Source organism: Gorilla gorilla, chromosome 3 (assembly GCF_029281585.2).
Source record: "Gorilla gorilla gorilla isolate KB3781 chromosome 3, NHGRI_mGorGor1-v2.1_pri, whole genome shotgun sequence".
Lineage (NCBI taxonomy): Eukaryota > Metazoa > Chordata > Mammalia > Primates > Hominidae > Gorilla > Gorilla gorilla.
This window is the reverse complement of record NC_073227.2, coordinates 166109414-166128825: the sequence shown is the minus strand read 5'-3', so window position 1 is coordinate 166128825 and position 19412 is coordinate 166109414. Positions and strand designations below refer to the sequence as shown.

General features: G+C 39.0%; 1 long non-coding RNA gene across 7 annotated transcripts in view; it reads left to right on the top strand.

Moving 5' to 3' along the window:
• Positions 1-19412, top strand: part of LOC129533256 (uncharacterized) — an 81237-nt gene that overhangs the window by 46444 nt on the left and 15381 nt on the right. For 6 of the 7 annotated variants that reach the window (XR_008679340.2, XR_008679341.2, XR_008679334.2 and 3 more), the window contains one exon: positions 14399-14512. This is a non-coding gene — a long non-coding RNA (uncharacterized lncRNA). Of the gene's footprint in view, positions 1-14398; positions 14513-17134; positions 17253-19412 lie in introns of those variants that run through there. The other variant, XR_008679344.2, reaches the window with a different exon arrangement.

Here is a 19412-nt window from a genome sequence, read left to right as displayed (position 1 = left end):
CCGGGTTACCCACAAGGGGAAGCCCATCAGACTAACAGCGGATTTATTCACAGAAACCCTACAAGCCAGAAGAGAGTGGAGGCCAATATGCAACATTCCAAAAAGAATTTTCAACCCAGAATTTCATATCCAGCCAAACTAAGCTTCATAAGTGAAGGAGAAATAAAATACTTTACAGACAAGCAAATGCTGAGAGATTTTGTCACCACCAGGCCTGCCTTACAAGAGCTCCTGAAGGAAGCACTAAACATGGAAAGGAAAACCGGTACCAGCCACTGCAAAAACATGCCAAATTGTAAAGACCATCGATGCTAAGAAGAAACTGCATCAATTAATGGGCAAAATAACCAGCTAACATCATAATGACAAATCAAATTCACACATAACAATATTAACCTTAAATGTAAATGGACTAAATGCCCCAATTAAAAGACACAGACTGGTAAATTGGATCGAGAGTCAAGACCCATCAGTGTACTGTATTCAGGAGACCCATCTTATATGCAGAGACGCACATAGGCTCAAAATAAAGAGATGGAGGAATATTTACCAAGCAAATAGAAAGCACAAAAGGCAAGGGTTGCAATCCTAGTCTCTGATAAAACAGGCTTTAAACCAACAAAGATCAAAGGAGACAAAGAAGGCCATTACATAATGATAAAGGGATCAATTCAACAAGAAGAGCTAACTATGCTAAATATATATGCACCCAATACAGGAGCACCCAGATTCATAAAGCAAGTCCTTGGAGACCTACAAAGAGACTTAGACTCCCACACAGTAATAATGGGAGAATTTAACATCCCGCTGTCAATATTAGACAGATCAACAAGACAGAAGGTTAACAAGGATATTCAGGACTTGAACTCAGTTCTGCACCAAGCAGACCTAATAGACATCTACAGAACTCTCTATCCCAAATCAACAGAATATACATTCTTCTCAGCACCACATCTCACTTATTCTAAAATTGACCACATAATTGGAAGTAAAGCACTCTTCAGCAAATGTAAAGAACAGAAATCACAACAAACTGTCTCTCAGACCACGGTGCAATCAAATTAGAACTCAGGATTAAGAAACTCACTCAAAACCACACAACTACATGGAAACTGAACAACCTGCTTCTGAATGACTACTGGGTAAATAAGGAAATGAAGGCAGAAACAAAGATGTTCTTTGAAACTAATGAGAACAAAGACAACGTACCAGAATCTCTGGGATACATTTAAAGCAGTGTGTAGAGGGAAATTTATAGCACTAAATGCCGACGAGAAAGCAGGAAAGATCTAGAATTGACACCCCAACATCACAAAAGAACTAGAGAAGCAAGAGCAAACAAATTCAAAAGGTAGCAGAACAGAAGAAATAACTAAGATCAGAGCAGAACTGAAGGAGATAGAGACACGAAAAAGCCTTCAAAAAAAATCAATGAATCCAGGAGCTGGTTTTTTGAAAAAATCAACAAAATTGATAGACGGCTAGCAAGACTAATAAAGAAGAGAAGAGAGAAGAATCAAACAGATGCAATAAGAGATGATAAAGGGGATAACACCACCGATCCCACAGAAACACAAACTACCATCAGAGAATACTACAAACACCTCTACACAAATAAACTAGAAAATCTAGAAGAAATGGATAAATTCCAGGACACATACACCCTCCCAAGACTAAACCAGGAAGAAGTTGAATCTCTGAATAGACCAATAACAGGTTCTGAAATTGAGGCAATAATTAATAGCCTACCAACCAGAAAAAATCCAGGACCAGACAGATTCACAGCTGAATTCTACTGGAGGTACAAAGAGGAACTGGTACCATTCCTTCTGAAACTATTCCAATCAATAGAAAAAGAGGGAAGCCTCCCTAACTCATTTGATGAGGCCAGCATCATCCTGATACCAAAGTCTGGCAGAGACACAAGAAAAGAAAATTTTAGACCAATATCCCTGATGAACATCAGTGCAAAAATCCTCAATAAAATACTGGCAAACCAAATCCAGCAGCACATGAAAAAGCTTATCCACCACGATCAAGTTGGCTTCATCCCTGGGCTGCAAGGCTGGTTCAACATACGCAAATCAATAAACATAATCCATCACATACACAGAACCAACGACAAAACCACATGATTATCTCAATAGATGCAGAAAAGGCCTTCGACAAAATTAAACAGCCCTTCATGCTAAAAACTCTCAATAAACTAGGTATTGATGGAACATATCTCAAAATAATAAGAACTACTTATGACACACTCACAGCCAATATCATACTGAATGGCCAAAAACTGGAAGCATTCCCTTTGAAAACTGGCACAAGACAATGATGCCCTCTCTCACCATTCCTATTCAACATAGTGTTGGAAGTTCTGGCCAGGGTAATCAGGCAAGAGAAAGAAATAAAGGGTATTCAATCAGGAAAAGAGGAAGTCAAATTGTCCCTGTTTGCAGATGACATGATTGTATATTTAGAAAACCCCACTGTCTCCACCCAAAATCTCCTTAAGCTGATAAGCAACTTCGGCAACGTCTCAGGATACAAAATCAATGTGCAAAAATCACAAGCATTCCTCTACACCAATAACAAACAAACAGAGAACCAAACCATGAATGAACTACCATTCACAATTGCTACAAAGAGAACAAAATACCTAGGAATCCATCTTACAAGGGATGGGAAGGATCTCTTCAAGGAGAACTACAAACCACTGCTCAATGAAATAAAAGAGGATGCAAAAAATGGAAGAACATTCCATGCTCATGGATAGGAAGAATCAATATTGTGAAAATGGCCATACTGCCCAAGATAATTTATAGATTCAATGGCATCCCCATCAAGCTACCAAGGACTTTCTTCACAGAATTGGAAAAAACTACTTTAAAGTTCATATGGAACCAAAAAAGAGCCTGCATTGCGAAGACAATCCTAAACAAAAAGAACAAACCTGGTGGCATCATGCTACCTGACTTCAAATTATACTACAAGGTGATAGTAACAAAAACACCATGGTACTGGTACCAAAACAGATATATAGACCAATGGAACAGAACAGAGGCCTCAGAAATAACACCACACATCTACAACCATCTGATCTTTGACAAACCTGACAAAAACAAGAAATGGGGAAAGGATTCCCTATTTAATAAATGGTGCTGTGAAAACTGGCTAGCCATATGTAGAAAGCTGAAACTGGATCCCTTCCTCACACCTTATACAAAAATTAATTCAAGATGTATTAAAGATTTAAATGTTAGACCTAAAACCATAAAAACCCTAGAAGAAAACCTAGGCAATACCATTCAGGAGATAGGCATGGGCAAGGACTTCATGACTAAAACACCAAAAGCAATGGCAACAAAAGCCACAATAGACAAATGAGATCTAATTAAACTAAAGAGCTTCTGCACAGCAAAAGAAACTACCATCTGAGTGAACAGGCAATCTACAGAATGGGAGAAAGTTTTTGCAAACTACCCATCTGACAAAGGGCTAATATCCAGAATCTACAAAGAACTTAAACAAATGTACAAGAAAAAAACAAACAACCCCATCACAAAGTGGGCAAAGGATATGAACAGACACTCCTCAAAAGAATTCATTTATGCAACCAACAGATGCATTACAAAAATGCTCATCATCACTGGTCATTAGAGAAATGCAAATCAAAACCACAATGCGATACCATCTCAAGCCAGTTGGAATGGGAATCATTAAAAAGTCAGGAAACAACAGATGCTGGAGAGCATGTGGAGAAATAGGAAAGCTTTTACACTGTTGGTGGGAGTATAAATTAGTTCAACCATTGTGGAAGACAGTGTGGTGATTCCTCAAGGATCCAGAAATCGAAATACCATTTGACCCAGTGATCTCATTACTGGGTATATACCCAAAGGATTATAAATCATGCTGCTATAAAGACACATGCACACGTATGTTTATTGTGGCGCTATTCACGATAGCAAAGACTTGGAACCAACCCAAATGTCCATCAATGATAGACTGGATTAGGAAAATGTGGCACATACACACCATGGAATACTATGCAGCCATAAAAAAGGATGAGTTCATGTCCTTTGCAGGGACATGGATGAAGCTGGAAACCATCATTTTCAGCAAACTATCACAAGAACAGAAAACCAAACACCGCATGTTCTCACTCATAGGTGGGAATTGAACAATGATAACACTTGGACACAGGGCAGTGGACATCAAACACCAGGGCCTGTTGGTGGGTGGGGGTCTGGGGGAGGGATAGCATTAGGAGAAATAGTTGATGGGTGCAGCAAACCAACACGACACATGTATACCTATATAACAAACCTGCAGGTTGTGCACAGGTACCCTGGAAATTATTTTTAAAAAATGTATCTAAGTAGACACTTTAAAAATATGCAGTTTATTATAATATTTTCTGTTATATAATTATATATTATTATAACTGCTTTATTGAAGTATTACCTCAGTTTAAAAAATACAGATAACAAAAGACACACAATGTTGCAACTTGCTTTTAGGCAACGTATATGTTTTTTCTAATGTAAAGTAGGTGACAGGCACAATTAAGGTCAGTTTTACTAAACAAAATGCTCAGGGATAAAAAGAAACTCCCTCGTTCAACAAATGAATGTATTACTAGATTATCTTTCTTTTCATATTTCCATAGTGTTATCTACAAAGTTTCTGAAAGATAACCATTGACTTAAGATGGTAAAAATTGATATTATAAATTTAAAAATGAGTTATTGTGTAAGTTTTGTTATCCTTTTCAAGTATTTCTTTAAATTTTTTTTTTAGTTTATACATGTAGGGGGTAAAAGTATAGGTATTTTACATGTGCATAACGTGTAGTGGTAAAGTAGGGGCTTTTAGTGTACACATCAGCCAAATAGTGAACGCTGTACTCAATAGGTAATTTTTCTCCCCTCACTCCCCTTTCGCCCTCCCACCTTTTAGAGCCTCCAGTGTCTATTATTTCAGTCTGTATGTCCATGTGTGTCTATTGCTTAGTTCTCACTTGTAAGAAAGGACATGCAGTATTTCTGTTTCCGGGTTATTTCACTTAGGATAATAGCCTCCAGTCCCATCCTTGTTACTGCAAAAGACATGATTTTATTCTTTTCTATGGTTGAGTAGTGTTCATACATATATATCACATTTTCTTTATCCATTCCTCTGTTGATGGAGACTTAAGTTGATTCCATGTCTTTGCTGTTGTGAATAGCGCTGCAATAAACATATGAGTACTGGTATCTTTTTGGTACAATGATTTCTTTTTCTTTGGGTGTATACCCAATAATGAGATTGCTAGATAGAATGGTAGTTCTATATTGAGTTCTTTGAGAAATCTGCATACTGTTTTGTATAACAGTTGTACTAATTTACATTCTAACAGTGTACAAGCATTCCCTTTTCTTTCTTTCTTTCTTTCTTTCTTTCTTTCTTTCTTTCTTTCTTTTTCTTTCTTTCTTGCTTTATTTTGAGACAGTCTGTCTCTGTCACCCAGGCTGGAGTGCAGTGACATGATCTTGGCTCAGTACAACCTTTGCCTTCCTGGTACAAGCAATTCTTGTGCCTCAGCCTCCCAAGTAGCTGAGATTACAGGCATGTGCCGCCATGCCTGCCAGCCTGGTCTCGAACACCTGCCCCCAAGTGATCCACCCGTGGCCTCCCAGAGTGCTGGGATTACAGGTGTGAGCCACTGTGCCCGGCCACCTTTTCTTCACATCCTCACTAACATCTGTTGTTTTTTGACTTTTTAAATATAGCCATTCTGACTGGTATGAGATGGTATTTCACTGTGGTTTTAATTTGCATTTCTCTAATGATTAGTGATGTTAAGCATTTTTTCATATGTTTGTTGGTCACTAATATGTCTTCCTTTGGAAAATGTCTGTTCATGTCCTTTGCCCACTTTTTAATAGGATTATTTTTTTTTCTTGTTGAGTTGTTTGAATTCCTTATAGATTCTGGATATTAGCCCTTATGGATGCATTGTTTGCAAAAAATTTTTTCCCATTCATAGGTTGTCTGTTATTCAGTTGCTTTTATTTATTTATCTACTTATTTAGTTACTGCTGTGCAGAAGTTTTTTAGTTTAGTTCGTTCCATTTGTCTTTTGAGGACTTAGTCATAAATTTTTGCCTAGGCCAGCATCCAAAAGAGTTTCTCTTCTAGGATTTCTATAGTTTCAGGTATTGGATTTAAGTCTTTAATTGATCTTAAGTTTTATATATGGTGAGAGATAGCAGTCCAGTTTCATTCTTCTGCATATGGCTCTCCAATTTTCCCAGCACCGTTTCTTGAATAGAGTGTCCTTTATCCAGTGTAAATTTTGTTGACTTTGTCAAAGATCAGTTGGTTTTAGGTATGTGCCTTTATTTCTGGGTTCTCTATTCTGTTCCACTGATCTATGTGTCTATTTTTATACCAGTCCCATGCTGTTTCAGTTACTATACTCCTGTATAATTTGAAGTTAGCTAATGTAATGCCTTCAGCTTTGTTCTTTTTGCTTAGGGTTGCTTTGGCTATTTGGCTCTTTTTTGGTTTCATGTGATTTTTACAATTGCTTTTTTCTAATTCTGTGAAAAATGACATTGATAATTTGATAGGGATTGTATTAAATCTGTAGATTGCTTTGGGCTTTTTGATCATTTTAACAATATTGATTCTCCTAATCCATGAGCATGGGATATTTTTCCATTTGTTTGTGTCATCTACGATTTCTTTCATCAGTGTTTTGTAGTTCTCCTTATGGAGATCTTTCACCTCCTTGGTTAAATATATTCCTAGGTATTTCATTATTATTTTTAGCTATTATAAATGGAATTGCCTTCTTGATTTGGTCCTCAGCCAAATTGGTATTGGTGTATAGAAATGCTAGTGTTTCTGTACGTTAATTTTGTATCCTGAAACTTGACTAAATTTATTTATCAAATCCAAGAGTTTGTGGTGGTATCTTTAGGGTTTTCTAGATATAAAATCATATCATCAGTGAACAGGAATAATTTGACTTTCTCTCTTCCAATTTGGATGCCTTTTATTTCTTTATCTTGCCTGATTGCTCTGGCGAAGACTTCCAGTAGTATGTTGAATAAGAGTGGTGAAAGTGGGCATTCTTGCCTTGTTCCAGTTCTTAGAGGAAGTGCTTTCGACTTTTTCTTATTAAGTGAGATTTTGGCTGTGGGTTTGTCATACACAGCCTTTCTTATGTTGAGGTATGTTACTTTTATGCCTAGTTTGTCAAGGATTTTTATCATGAAGGTATGCTGAATTTTATCTTTTAAAATTCATTTATCTAATGCATTTTCTGTGTCTATGGAGATGATCATATGGTTTTTGTCCAAATTCTGTTTATATGATGTATCACATTTATTGATTCCTTTTCAAATATTTAAAAATCTCTAATTGGTTTAATGCAATTTCTGTCTTAGTATTATTTAAAGGGGAAATGGTTATTGATATATTTTTTAAATGCTAATAATTTCAGTGCCCATATTTCAAAGTCAAACAGATCTCAATTTGGATCATCACTTTAATCATAGGTAGAGTCTCCTCTACCTATGATCAATAAAAAAGAAAAAAACGATTCCTATTTTTTAGGGTTTTCACGAAGAGTAAATGTGGTAATTCATATAATACACTCATCAAATGTTAGTTCCCGCTTGTTCTTCATAAGCATATTTTTCTAGTCCAGTAAATAATCTTCTATATAAATCATAGAATGACAAGTGGGATAGTTTCTGGGAACCTTAGAGCGTCTGATGAGGCCTCCCTGGGAATCTTAGAGGGTCCGATGAGGCCTCAAATTTGAGATAGGTGGCATAAGGGCCCACACATTCAAAGAGAGAAATTAGACACATTCCTTTCAAGGTAGCTACACTGGTCCAGCAACCAGTGCCCACCAAAAGCCTAGCAATTCATTTGATAGCAGATTTCTTTCATGGAATCTGAAGGGTAGAGAATCACTGCAGATACACAGACCCAAGGTACAACCAGATCACAATGCAGTGTACAGTAAGAGTTCTTACAGAATCGTGACACGTGTCCCCTGAAATTTGGGAGCACAGAAGCTGGTGCCTGGATGAGCCTGAACACAGGAGGATGTCTTGAGCTGCCAGCAACATCAGGGCCAGCATGCAAAACAGCAGAGGGCCCACAGTCTTACATAGCTGTAAATATTCTGAGTTCCAATTGAACTAGTAACTTCTCATAGCAAAATAGGAATTGCTTTCATGAACCAAAGACAAACATATATATATACCTACAAAATGGAAAAGGAGTTTAAGGTTTTATTATACTTTTCATCAATGTTTATGTAATTCAAACATATATGGATAAAAAACAGTTAAACATGTTACTGTTATCAAACCATGAATTCTTAAGTGGCTGTAGCTGGAGGCAGAACTATTTGAATATGTTATTCAATTCTTTGGAATAAAATTGTGCTCATTTCAGCAGCATATATACTAAACACTGGAATAAAATTATATTTGAAGGTGGGGTACTTACTTCCCTTTATTATAAATAGTATTTGTTCTGTATACAAGTATAGGTAAATAAAACCACAGAGAGTAATATCATTGAACTAATAAACTATTAGTTTAGTTGAATCACATACTTTCTATGATCAAAAGCTATTATCTTTTCCCAAAACAATTAAATACTTCTAGTGCCTTGGGATAGACTGTTACATAAATCGGCCAAAGATAGCCTCTGTATATTAGCCTCAAAGTTGGTTGTTTCTCCACTGCAGGCTGAGACCCATTAGCTCAAAAGCCCACTAACACCAAACTTAAATTTTTACACATCCAGTTATTTAAAAAATAGCCTGACCAAGAAAAGTTTAGCTGCTTAGAGCCTGTCTGCTTTGCATACCCCGCAAAATCTCACCCAACAGCTGTTACCTATTCATAAGACAGGGCCGTGTAGTTATAAGGCCTCAAGCCAAGCTGGGCTCTCTGACCCAGAGACTCTATGTAAGCTTCCTCTCCAATCTCTCTCTCCCTTGTCCTCCTCCCTCACCAGTAAGGCTGTGAGGGACTTCTCCTCTCATGCAACCCTGGCCAAGCACCAACAAACTTGTCACTGCCTCTCTTGTGGACATCCTTTTCCTTGATCAGCCCCATATCCCTCGACCCCCTACATAGACTAATTACAAATTCAGTGAAAAATTATAAGATGCTGCTGATTATGGTTAAGATATAACTATAGAAAAGACAAAATTTGTGAACTGCATCTAAAATTCATTAATTGTAATCTGAGACTATTAAGAAAAGAAAAGTTGTGAAATTTTATATGGATTCAAAAGATGTCAGTCTGGGATAGGCAAAGAAATATTTCTCAAACTTAAATAAATTCTTCCTATTTCCACATGCATTCAATAGGAATGGACCATCATCTTGATTCTCTCATTTACTAGTTGTGGGAATTTAAACAAGTTTTTCTTTTTGAAGAAAACTCTCTCTGAACTTCCAGTTCTGTTCCAATAAAATGGAATTAGTCGTGCTTATTTGCAATGTTATTGTGGGTTACTGTGAATATTATTTGAGATAACAAGTGTAAGTCACCTGCCACATAACGGGTTTTCAAAGTTCATTAGCTCTCTACCCTAGATATGATGACAACATGTTTTCTTGAAAAGAAAAACTATCACTAACATATATAGGAAGTATTTCATTGATCTTTACAAACAGTATTTTCAGGAGTAATTTATTAAAGAAAAAGCTAACATTCAAAAGGCAGAGATGGCTCAAGTCACTCGCCTGTGAATAAGGTTATTCTTACTGTTCCCTGTCCTTGCCTTAAAAGAAGTTTTTATAAAACAAGTGAGTTGAAGAGTTTCCTTCCTGCTTTCAGCACTACTGTGGTTTCGTTTGGAAGACAATGTGGTCTAGTAGGAAGACAGAACAAGGATCTTGGAGCCAGCTGATTCCAACACAGTGTAGAGGAGGCTAGCCACAAAGTCACCAACCTGAGACCCCAGGCAAATCCCTTGACCCCCCAAGCCCCAGTCAAACCCATGACAACCAAGTAAAATGTGCTAAAATCTGACTCTCTTTTCCCGAAAGGAAGGCATCTTTTAAAGGAACCAAAGTGCCTTGAGAATTTTTTTAATAGTGTCTTTCAGAAACATGAATTCTGAATGAAGTAGCAAAAAAATGATAATATGAATGATAATATGTATGATTCCAAATACCGGAATCCATACAGATGGCAATTTCTCCACATCCTTTATTGCTAAATATTTGGCTTAAGCTTCCATTATGCCAACCATGGTAAATGCTGATGTCTGAAGTGTTGATTCAGAAAAATAGGTATAAGGGATTTCTTACATACATGAAAGAACTCCCTTTCAATCCAAATTTTTACAAAATTTGGGCCAAACAATAGTCTCCATTTTGCTTAGAACCTCACATTGAACTTCAGAACATTTTTAAGATTTTTGTTCTAAAAGTATCTAATCCAAGGCAAAGAACTGGAGAATATTTGTTGTAGAAAAAAAAAGGAAGACATCATTTAGTCAGCATGTAGTTGCATAATGAAAGAGGTCTCAGGATGCCTAGCTTCTATATTAATTTATATTTCATTCTAGACCTCAAATAACATTTGGATCAGCTTTTAAATCCATCAAGCTGTCAAAACATACATACACACATCCAATAAGCAAAAATCTCTGTAACACATGCCCAAGGATCTAATGCCACCTAAAGGCAACTGTAGCTAATTGCAAAAACAAAACAAAAAAAAAAAAAAAGGATATATGACAAGATATTAAAACTTTTCTCCCTGGATATAAACATAAATGATATGTTCTTAGCTTAATACGTTCCTATGTTGCTTACAGACAATACCTACTAAAGTGAGTGACAAATTTAGCATAATCAATTTTAAAATACAAATAGCTACTCAGGGGGGCAAAATGTGTGTGTTTGTGTGTGTATGTGTTCAGTATTACAATAAATCAAATAAATACAATTAAAACTAGGGTAGAGTCTTTTTAAAATTCAATGCTGAATAGCCAAAAGGTGAAAGCAACTCCAGTCTCCATTGAAAGATGAATGGAAAAACAAAATGTGCTATATACATACAATGAAATATTATTCAACCCTAAGAAGGAAGGAAATTCTGACAGATGCCATAACGTGGATAAACCTTGAAGGCAATTAATTAAATAAACCCGTCACAAAAGGAGAGATGTGATTCCACCCATATGAGGTACCTAGAGTAGTTAAATTCATACAGACAGAAAGTAGAAGGGGGTTGCCTGTGGTCGTGGGGAGAAGAGAAAGTTAGTGTTTCATGTGGACAGTTTCAGTTTAGGAAGAGGAAAAAGTTCTGGAGATGCATGGTGATGATGGTTGCACAACAATGTGAATACACTTAATGTCACAGAACTGTACACTTAAAAATGGCTAAAATGGTAAACATTATGTTACCATATGTTTATGGTATATTTTACCACAATAAAAAAATTCAGTGCTGATATGAGAAGGATGAGATGCACTAACATATTGCTAATAGAAGTAAAAAGTGATGCAACATTTCTGCAAAATGTGACAATTATGGAGCAAGAAAATTTTAAATGCTTATATCGTTTGGTTAATTAATTCTATACCTATGACTCTAGCCAAAATATATATATAACAGAGATACATTCAAAGAATTATGTCCTAGGATGATCATCAAAGTCTTATTTATAACAGAAAAAAATAGGCCAGGTGCGGTGGCTCCCGCCTGTAATCCCAGCACTTTGGGAGGTAGAGGTGGGTGGATCATGAGGTTGGGAGTTCAAGACCAGCCTGGCCAAGATGGTGGAACCCCATCTCTACTTAAAATACAAAAAAAAAAAAAAAAAATTAGCCAGGTGTGGTGGCAGGTGCCTGTAATCCCAGCTACTGAGGAGGCTGAGACAGGAGAATTGCTTGAACCCGGGAGGCAGAGATTGCAGTGAGCCGAGATCGCGCCATTGCACTCCAGCTTGGATGACAGAGCAAGACTCCGCCTCAAAAAAAAAAAAAAAAAAACAGAAAAATAGAAAACAATCTACAAATCTTGTAACAGGAGACTATAAAACTAAATCGTAGAAAAGCCATATGGAATTGTTACAATTGCAACCATATTTATAAAGAATAGTTAATGACATGCAGCATTAAATGGAAAAAGGAGATTTTTGTGTATTTTATCAATATTCTCTAAGTATTTCTCATGGCTAATTGGAACAAGTGTGTACATATATTTAACAATTTGTAACATGAGGAAAGAGTTGAATTAATTTGCTCTTTGAAATATATCAGGAGGTTATTTTACTAAACTAAAGCCTCAGAACAACCCATGATCACATTATACTAATAGCCAAAACTATATTCTGTTTTAATTTAATGAGAAATCTGTTGAGAATGTTTAAGAATTTTTAAGGGTTATGTTGAGATATAATTATCTTTTATTTTACCAAAAAAATTGAATTTATTCAAAATTCACATCATATCTACCACTGTAAGAATCCATTGTGAGTGGAAATGTAATAGGCCCTTAACAGATTAAATACAGTTTATTTAAAACCATCAACTCTCTCCAGCTACGCTTAGACTTCATTTGAACTTAAATGACATGATACAACTTTTAGATGAACAGAATGCTTGTTCTGTCACAACAAATAAAATAAGCATTTGTCTCTATGCCAAAGATAATGCTTTAAAACGTTGATTGCAAGCCAGATGCACACCTATAATCCCAGCTACTTGGGAGGCTGAGGCAAGAGGGAGGATCACTTGAGCCCAAGTGTTCAAAGCTGTTCTGTGCCATTATCACACCTGTGAATAGTCACTGCACTGCAGCCTAGGCAACACAGTGAGACTTTGTCTCTAAAAGCAAATAATTATAATAAAATAAATGTTGATGGTTTTATTCAATCCAGTAACATTTACCAGTATGATATAGGTATTAGAGCTATAGAAGTGATGGCAACAGGAGGAAGCCAAATGCCCAGGCAGATAGGGGTGGGTCCCCAGTGAAACCACCTTCAAGCCAAAAACAGCCTGAAGGCTGAAAGACCAGACTGCTGGTTACAAATGAAACCCACAACCCAGAGAACTTCTATTTCTGTTTGCCTGCCCTTTCCCAATTGATTCTTTTTGAATAGTGCGTTTTAACCCATCAAATATTGCCTTTCCCAATACTAGCTATGGCCTGCACCTCCCCATTCTGATCCCATAAAAGCCCATATACAGGGCACTTTCCTGTCTTAAGGTAGGAGGACCACCCCCACATCCCCTCTCCCCTGAAAGCTATTTCAACACTCAAGAAAACTCCCCGCCTTGCTCACTTTTCAGTTGTCGACATATTCTCATTCTTCCTGGATGTGAGACAAGAACTCGGGAACTGATGTGCAAGCAAGACTTGGCCCAGACGGGCCAAGTGAGCAGGCCATCTCCTGCAGCAGGTAGCATGCCCTGAGCAAGGCCCAGGCAGGGGCATCACCAGCCAGAGGTCCTTGACTGGCAAAGGGACTGAGAAAAATCCTGCATCAGGAGTTAACACAACAGACAAAAATCCCTACTTTTACAGGATTTACAATCTAGTCAGGAAGAGAGAAAATAAAGGAAATAGATAAGTAAAACAAAAAGTATGTTAGATTATGATAAGTGCTTTGGAAAAAGATAAAACAGAGTAAAAGAATACAGAGTACTAGAGGGGAGTAAGTAGTGTGATGAGGAAAAGTGACCTTTGAGGAGGCATGAGGAAATTGAGGGATGTGTTTGTGTTAGCCCATTCTTGCATTGCTATAAAGAAATACCTGATGCTGGGTGCTTTATAACGAAAAGAGATATAATTGGCTCACAGTTCTGCAGGCTTTACCAGAAGCATGGTGCTGGCATCTGCTTCTAGTGAGGCCTCAGGAAGCTTATAATTGTGGCAGAAGGTGACCAGGAGTAAGGCATGTCACATGAAGAGAGCAAGAGAGTCATGGGGGGAAGTACCACACTCTTTCAAACAACCAGACCTCACATGAACTCAGAGTGAGAACTCACTCATCACCAAGGAGATGGTGTTAAGCCGTTCATGAGGGAATCACCCCAGTAACCCAAACACCTCCAACCAGGCCCCATCTCCAATACTGGGGATTACATTTCAACATGAGATTTGGGGAGACCAATATTCAAACCACTTCACTGGGGATATTTGGGTAAAGGGCGAAGGCATTTCAGGCACACGAAAAGGAGCCTAGTGTGCCTGGGGCAGAATGCACAGGGGAAAGAACAGGGGGTCAGAGAGGTGGGGAGAGCAGGAAATCATGTAGAGCCTCTCGTAGATCATCATTACAATTTTGGCTTTTGTTCTACAAGAGTGTCCATGAAGCCTGGAAATGTAAATAATTATGTTATTTTATTTTTTACAGATTGAAGATGTCCTGGATAGTGTTATATATATGAGCCTATGTTTTCAGACTTTATGAACACCTTGAAATGAGATAGAAAGTCATTTGGAGGGACAACTGAATGACACACTTCTGGTAGGTCCAAATGTTATCCTTCCACAGGTTAGCCTAGGATGTTCCCATCGTGAAGGCAGAGGAACCAGACAGTGAGTGGAAATGTGCAAGCACTTTTTCAAGCCCCTGGTTGAAAAACATCCCATTGGTCATATCAAATCACATGGCTGAGACCAGAACAAAATCCCAAGGCAGATCATCTCATCCAGAATGGGAGGGTATTGCAAAGTTACAAGGGCATGGATATGGGGAGGGGTGAAGCACTGGGGCCAATAATGAACACAACTCCCTGAGGGAGGGAGCTGCTATAGGAACTTCTTATTTCTCAGCCAGATGAGAGCCTAAGAACCTACACCAGAGAACACCAATGCTAGAATCTGATCCACAGTTCCTGTGTAAACCATGGTTCTCAAAGGTCAGTAGACCACTGGGAGGAAGGACAATATATTAGGTCTAGCAGCCAAGGAGAAGATGAATACTCAGAAGAATCCCTTATTAAAAGAGAGTGACTGGAAGAGAGTTAAAAGTATAATGAGAACTCTTAAAAGAGTTTCATGAATAGCATGAATGAACTAGGAACTCAGCGTCTCAATTAAAAGAGATGTTTAAAGTTGAAATTCAGGTTACTGGCCTGAAGTTCAAGTGAAAGAGATCTTGAAGCAAAGAACAAAATTACAAAGAGATGAAAATCATTAGGGAAATGATAAAGGATTTGAAGGATAGATCCAGAAGATCCAACATGTGAGTAATAGGCAATCCACAGGGGAATAAAATGAAATAACGGAAAAAAGAAAATAATTAAACATAGAAGAAGAAAATTACCATGAGCTGAAGAAAGATATGCATCTGCAGACTGTAAGGGCTCACTGAACTCCAGATGGTTTTAACAAGAAAACACACATTGCTGGGCACGCTCTTGTAAACTTAAAACTTCAAGAATGATGAAAAACTCATAAAAACTTCGAGGCAGAAAAAAAATTTACTTATAAAGGAAGAAAGACAATCTGTCATTTGACTTCAAATCTACAGTGTTAGAAGCTAGAAATTAGTAGAGGCCAGGTGCAGTGGCTCACGCCTGTAATCCCAGCACTTTGGGAGGCCGAGGCAGGTGGAACACGAGGTCAGGAGATCGAGACCATCCTGGCTAACACAGTGAAACCCCGTCTCTACTAAAAATACAAAAAATTAGCCTGGCGTGGTGGGGGGCACCTGTAGTCCCAGCTACTAGGGGAGGCTGAGACAGGAGAATAGTGTGAACCTGGGAGGCAGAGCTTGCAGTGAGCCGAGATCGCGCCACTGCACTCCAGCCTGGGCGACAGAGTGAGACTCTGTCTCAAATAAAAATTTTTTAAAAATTTAAAAAAAAGAAATTAGTAGAATAACATCTACCCATTACTGTGAGGAAAGGGCTGACATGCTACTTTACATAGACAAAGAACAAAAACAAAACAAAACAATTGGCTAACCAGGAAAGAAAGTTATATGCAGGGACGCAGAGAATATATTACCCTTGTATTTGATCTGAGAACAATGCTTGAAAAATAACTCTAACCAAGCAATACACAAATCAGACAAGAAGCCCTATGAGTGTTGAGCAAACAAGGAAAAATGACCACACAGCACACATATAGTTGCATTCATAGGAGAAGATTCATAGAAACAGAAATCTTAGGAGTGTAGATTGTCCCATTGTCCATACGTTCTGGGGCAGCACAGAGACTTCTGGCTGTGTCAGCCTGTTGGGGGAAGGACCCCAACCCTTGGGCTATGAGGCCTTTTTGCTGCTCATTATTAAGGAAGCAATAGCCCCCTACTCCAAACCCCCATCCCCCATGAGGTATCATCAGAGCCTGGAACACAACAGCAATATGACAGAGCAGAAACACGGATCTAGCTCTGTTCTTCCAGTTCAGCACTATCCTCTCATCTTCTGGTATGAAATGAGTAGAGGCTGGAGTCCAAGCCTGGAAGCTATGTGATATGGTGAGTTGGTTGCCTAACTCAATACCTTAACATTCAGTTAGGGGAGCACCAATCCATTCCCTGTCATCATTAGGGTGGGGGAGCTTAGGTCCAATACTTGCCATTGGCCATTGTCTTATGCACTGAGCAATAATCAATTCCCATAAAACTTTTCAGGAAGCCAACTCATTTTCTAAACGGCATCCTGCAAGGGGATCAATCCTGTACAAGTTGACCCTTATCTCTTAGTGCCTCCTCCTGCAACTCTGATCCCCAGGTTTGCCTGGGGACTTCACTCTGTCGGCACTCTGTTTCAACCACAGGGCCAGTGAGGCTGGTCACTGACTTTGTAGGTTGCACTATAGATAATTAGGAATGAACAAGGGTGAACCCTAGAGTACTCTGTACCCCAGAGCACAGATAGTATGTACTCAAAACAGGCAGAAGAGGCCATTTGTGAGAACAGCCTGTGAGGCACACATTATCCAGTCTGGAATGTAAAACAAGACCAGCATACATTGCTTTAGTCCAGGGATACAGTAAAGGTTGAACAGAACCTGGGACTTTGCTGGCATACCTCCTTCAATGACAGGGTATCCCATGTTTACTAAGGAGAGGAAGAGCCATCCTGCATGACTTGATCACCAATCTTTCCTATCTTTCATCTGTCATTGCTTACAGACCCAGAAATAGAGTCAGATCACAGCATGCTGTGGGGGAGAATTGCAATCTGATCCAGGTGCAGATAGCCTATATACCAAAAGAATTGTCAAATCTTGCCAATTTTCATCAGAATGAGCCCAGGTAAAATGTTTAAAGATAGTTTCTTTTTTTTTTTTTTTTTTTTTTGAGATGGAGTTTCGTTCTTGTTGCCCAGGCTGGAGTGCAATGGTGCAATCTCGGCTCACTGCAACCTCCACCTCCCAGGTTCAAGCAGTTCTCCTGCCTCAGCCTCCCACGTAGGCGGGATTACAGGCATGTGCCACCACGCCCGGCTAATTTTGTATTTTTAGTAAACACAGGGTTTCACCATGTTGGCCAGGCTGGTTTCAAACTCCTGACCTCAGGTGATCCACTGGCCTCGGCCTCCCAAAGTGCTGGGATTACAGGCATGAGCCACCATGCCTAGCCTAAAGATAGTTTTTAGGGTGCTAGACCAAACAGAATGGAATTTAACACTGAATCAAGCCAAATTTATCTATGGGTGCACTTATTCAGTATATAAGATTTGGGGTACGTAAGTGGGAAATGGCTTATCAGTGTCCTTGGTTGATTGGCTTAAACTTGTATTCAGTAGAGGCCTACCTTCAATGAAGTTAACATACCAGAACTTCGCTTCAAAATGTGGAAGAAGAAATTTTAAAAGCTTAGGGGTACGAGAATGTTGGAGTAGATTAATTCTATGAAACTCACTCGCCCTTTCCCTATTTTCCTTATTTGCTACTTCACTGAGAAAATGCATTAGCAAAAGGTGCACCAGCATCTTGGAAAAACCTGGTGGTGGCTGTTCTCTGTTGACTGATTAGGATGCTGGAAGATGCTGCCGTTGGGATGAGCTCCACAACTTGAGTGGGAATAATTGGATCCTGGCATGACCTAGGCCAGGTGAAAGCTCTTAACTATCAGAAACAAACTGGATGCAATTACCAGAATGAGCAGCAACAGGTACAGAGTGACAATGAGAGTATTTTGACACCAAGGGATCTGTGGTGGTGGCTAACTGAACAAAGTGTTCTTAGGAATGAAATAGATGGCAGCATACTAATACATTTGATCTATACCATCAGAAATATTCTAGAAGTGAGGAGCTGAAACCTTACCTGATCACTGCAAAAGGAATTCATAGCCTCTCACATTTCCCAGATCTAAGCCAATTCGACAGCTTGGGGCCCTTTGAAAGGGAGAGTGGGGCTTTTTTTTCTTTTTTTCTTTTCTTTGTTGAGACGGAATTTTGCTCTTGTCACTCAGGCTGGAGTGCAATGGCACGATCTTGTCTCACTGCAACCTCTGCCTCCTAGGTTCAAGCAATTCTCCTGTCTCAGCCTCCCAAGTAGCTAGGATTACAGGCACCGGCCACCATGCCCGGCTAATTTTTGTATTTTTAGTACAGATGGGTTTTCACCATGTTGGCCTGGCTAGTCTCGAACTCCTGACCTCAGGTGATCCACCTGCCTTGGCCTCCTGAAGTGCTGGGATTACAGGTGTGAGGCACCGTGCCCGGCCAGGAGTATGGGTTTTATCAGGAAGGATCTGACAACACTGCATGCTTGTACTAGAAATCGTCCTTCAAACCTACCCCAGTGAGACCTGCAGTCCTTTACCAGGATGACTGTGCACTGGGAAAAGACAAGTATCCAAATTTGGGGGAATTCATAGATTTGAGTTGATGCTAACCAAATTTGAGTTGATGCTAATCCCTGGGAAAAATCACTGTGATCCATCATTCATTCAGAATGGGGGCTTATAGAGGTCAGGGGGTTAATGGAGTTTTGGGCTGAGACTATGTCACAGTGGGCCCAGTGGGCTCGCAGCCCCATCTTGTGGTTATATCCTCTGTCTCTGGATATATCTCTGGATAGTTGAGGTAGACATACCTAGCAACTGCAGAATCTCACATGTAACTACTCATAACTCAGAGTACAGTGGAGAGGGGAGCAAAAAGAAGATATTCGGTACAGCCTCTTTTCTCACCCATCGTGGTACTTGATTGCATACAAAGTGACCATAGCAGTAGGGATAGAGTCAATCATAACAGGGACTTCAATAACAGAGACTTCCCTTAACAAGGCTGATCTGACTGTAGCCACTGCTGGGTGCCCAACCAGCCAACAGCAGAGGCCAATATTGAGTCACTGATACGGCACATTTCCCAGAGGAGACCAGCCAGCTGTTTTGTGGCAGGTAGACCATAGTGAGCTCCTTCCATCACAGAAGGAGCAAATTAAGCACTTACTGAGGA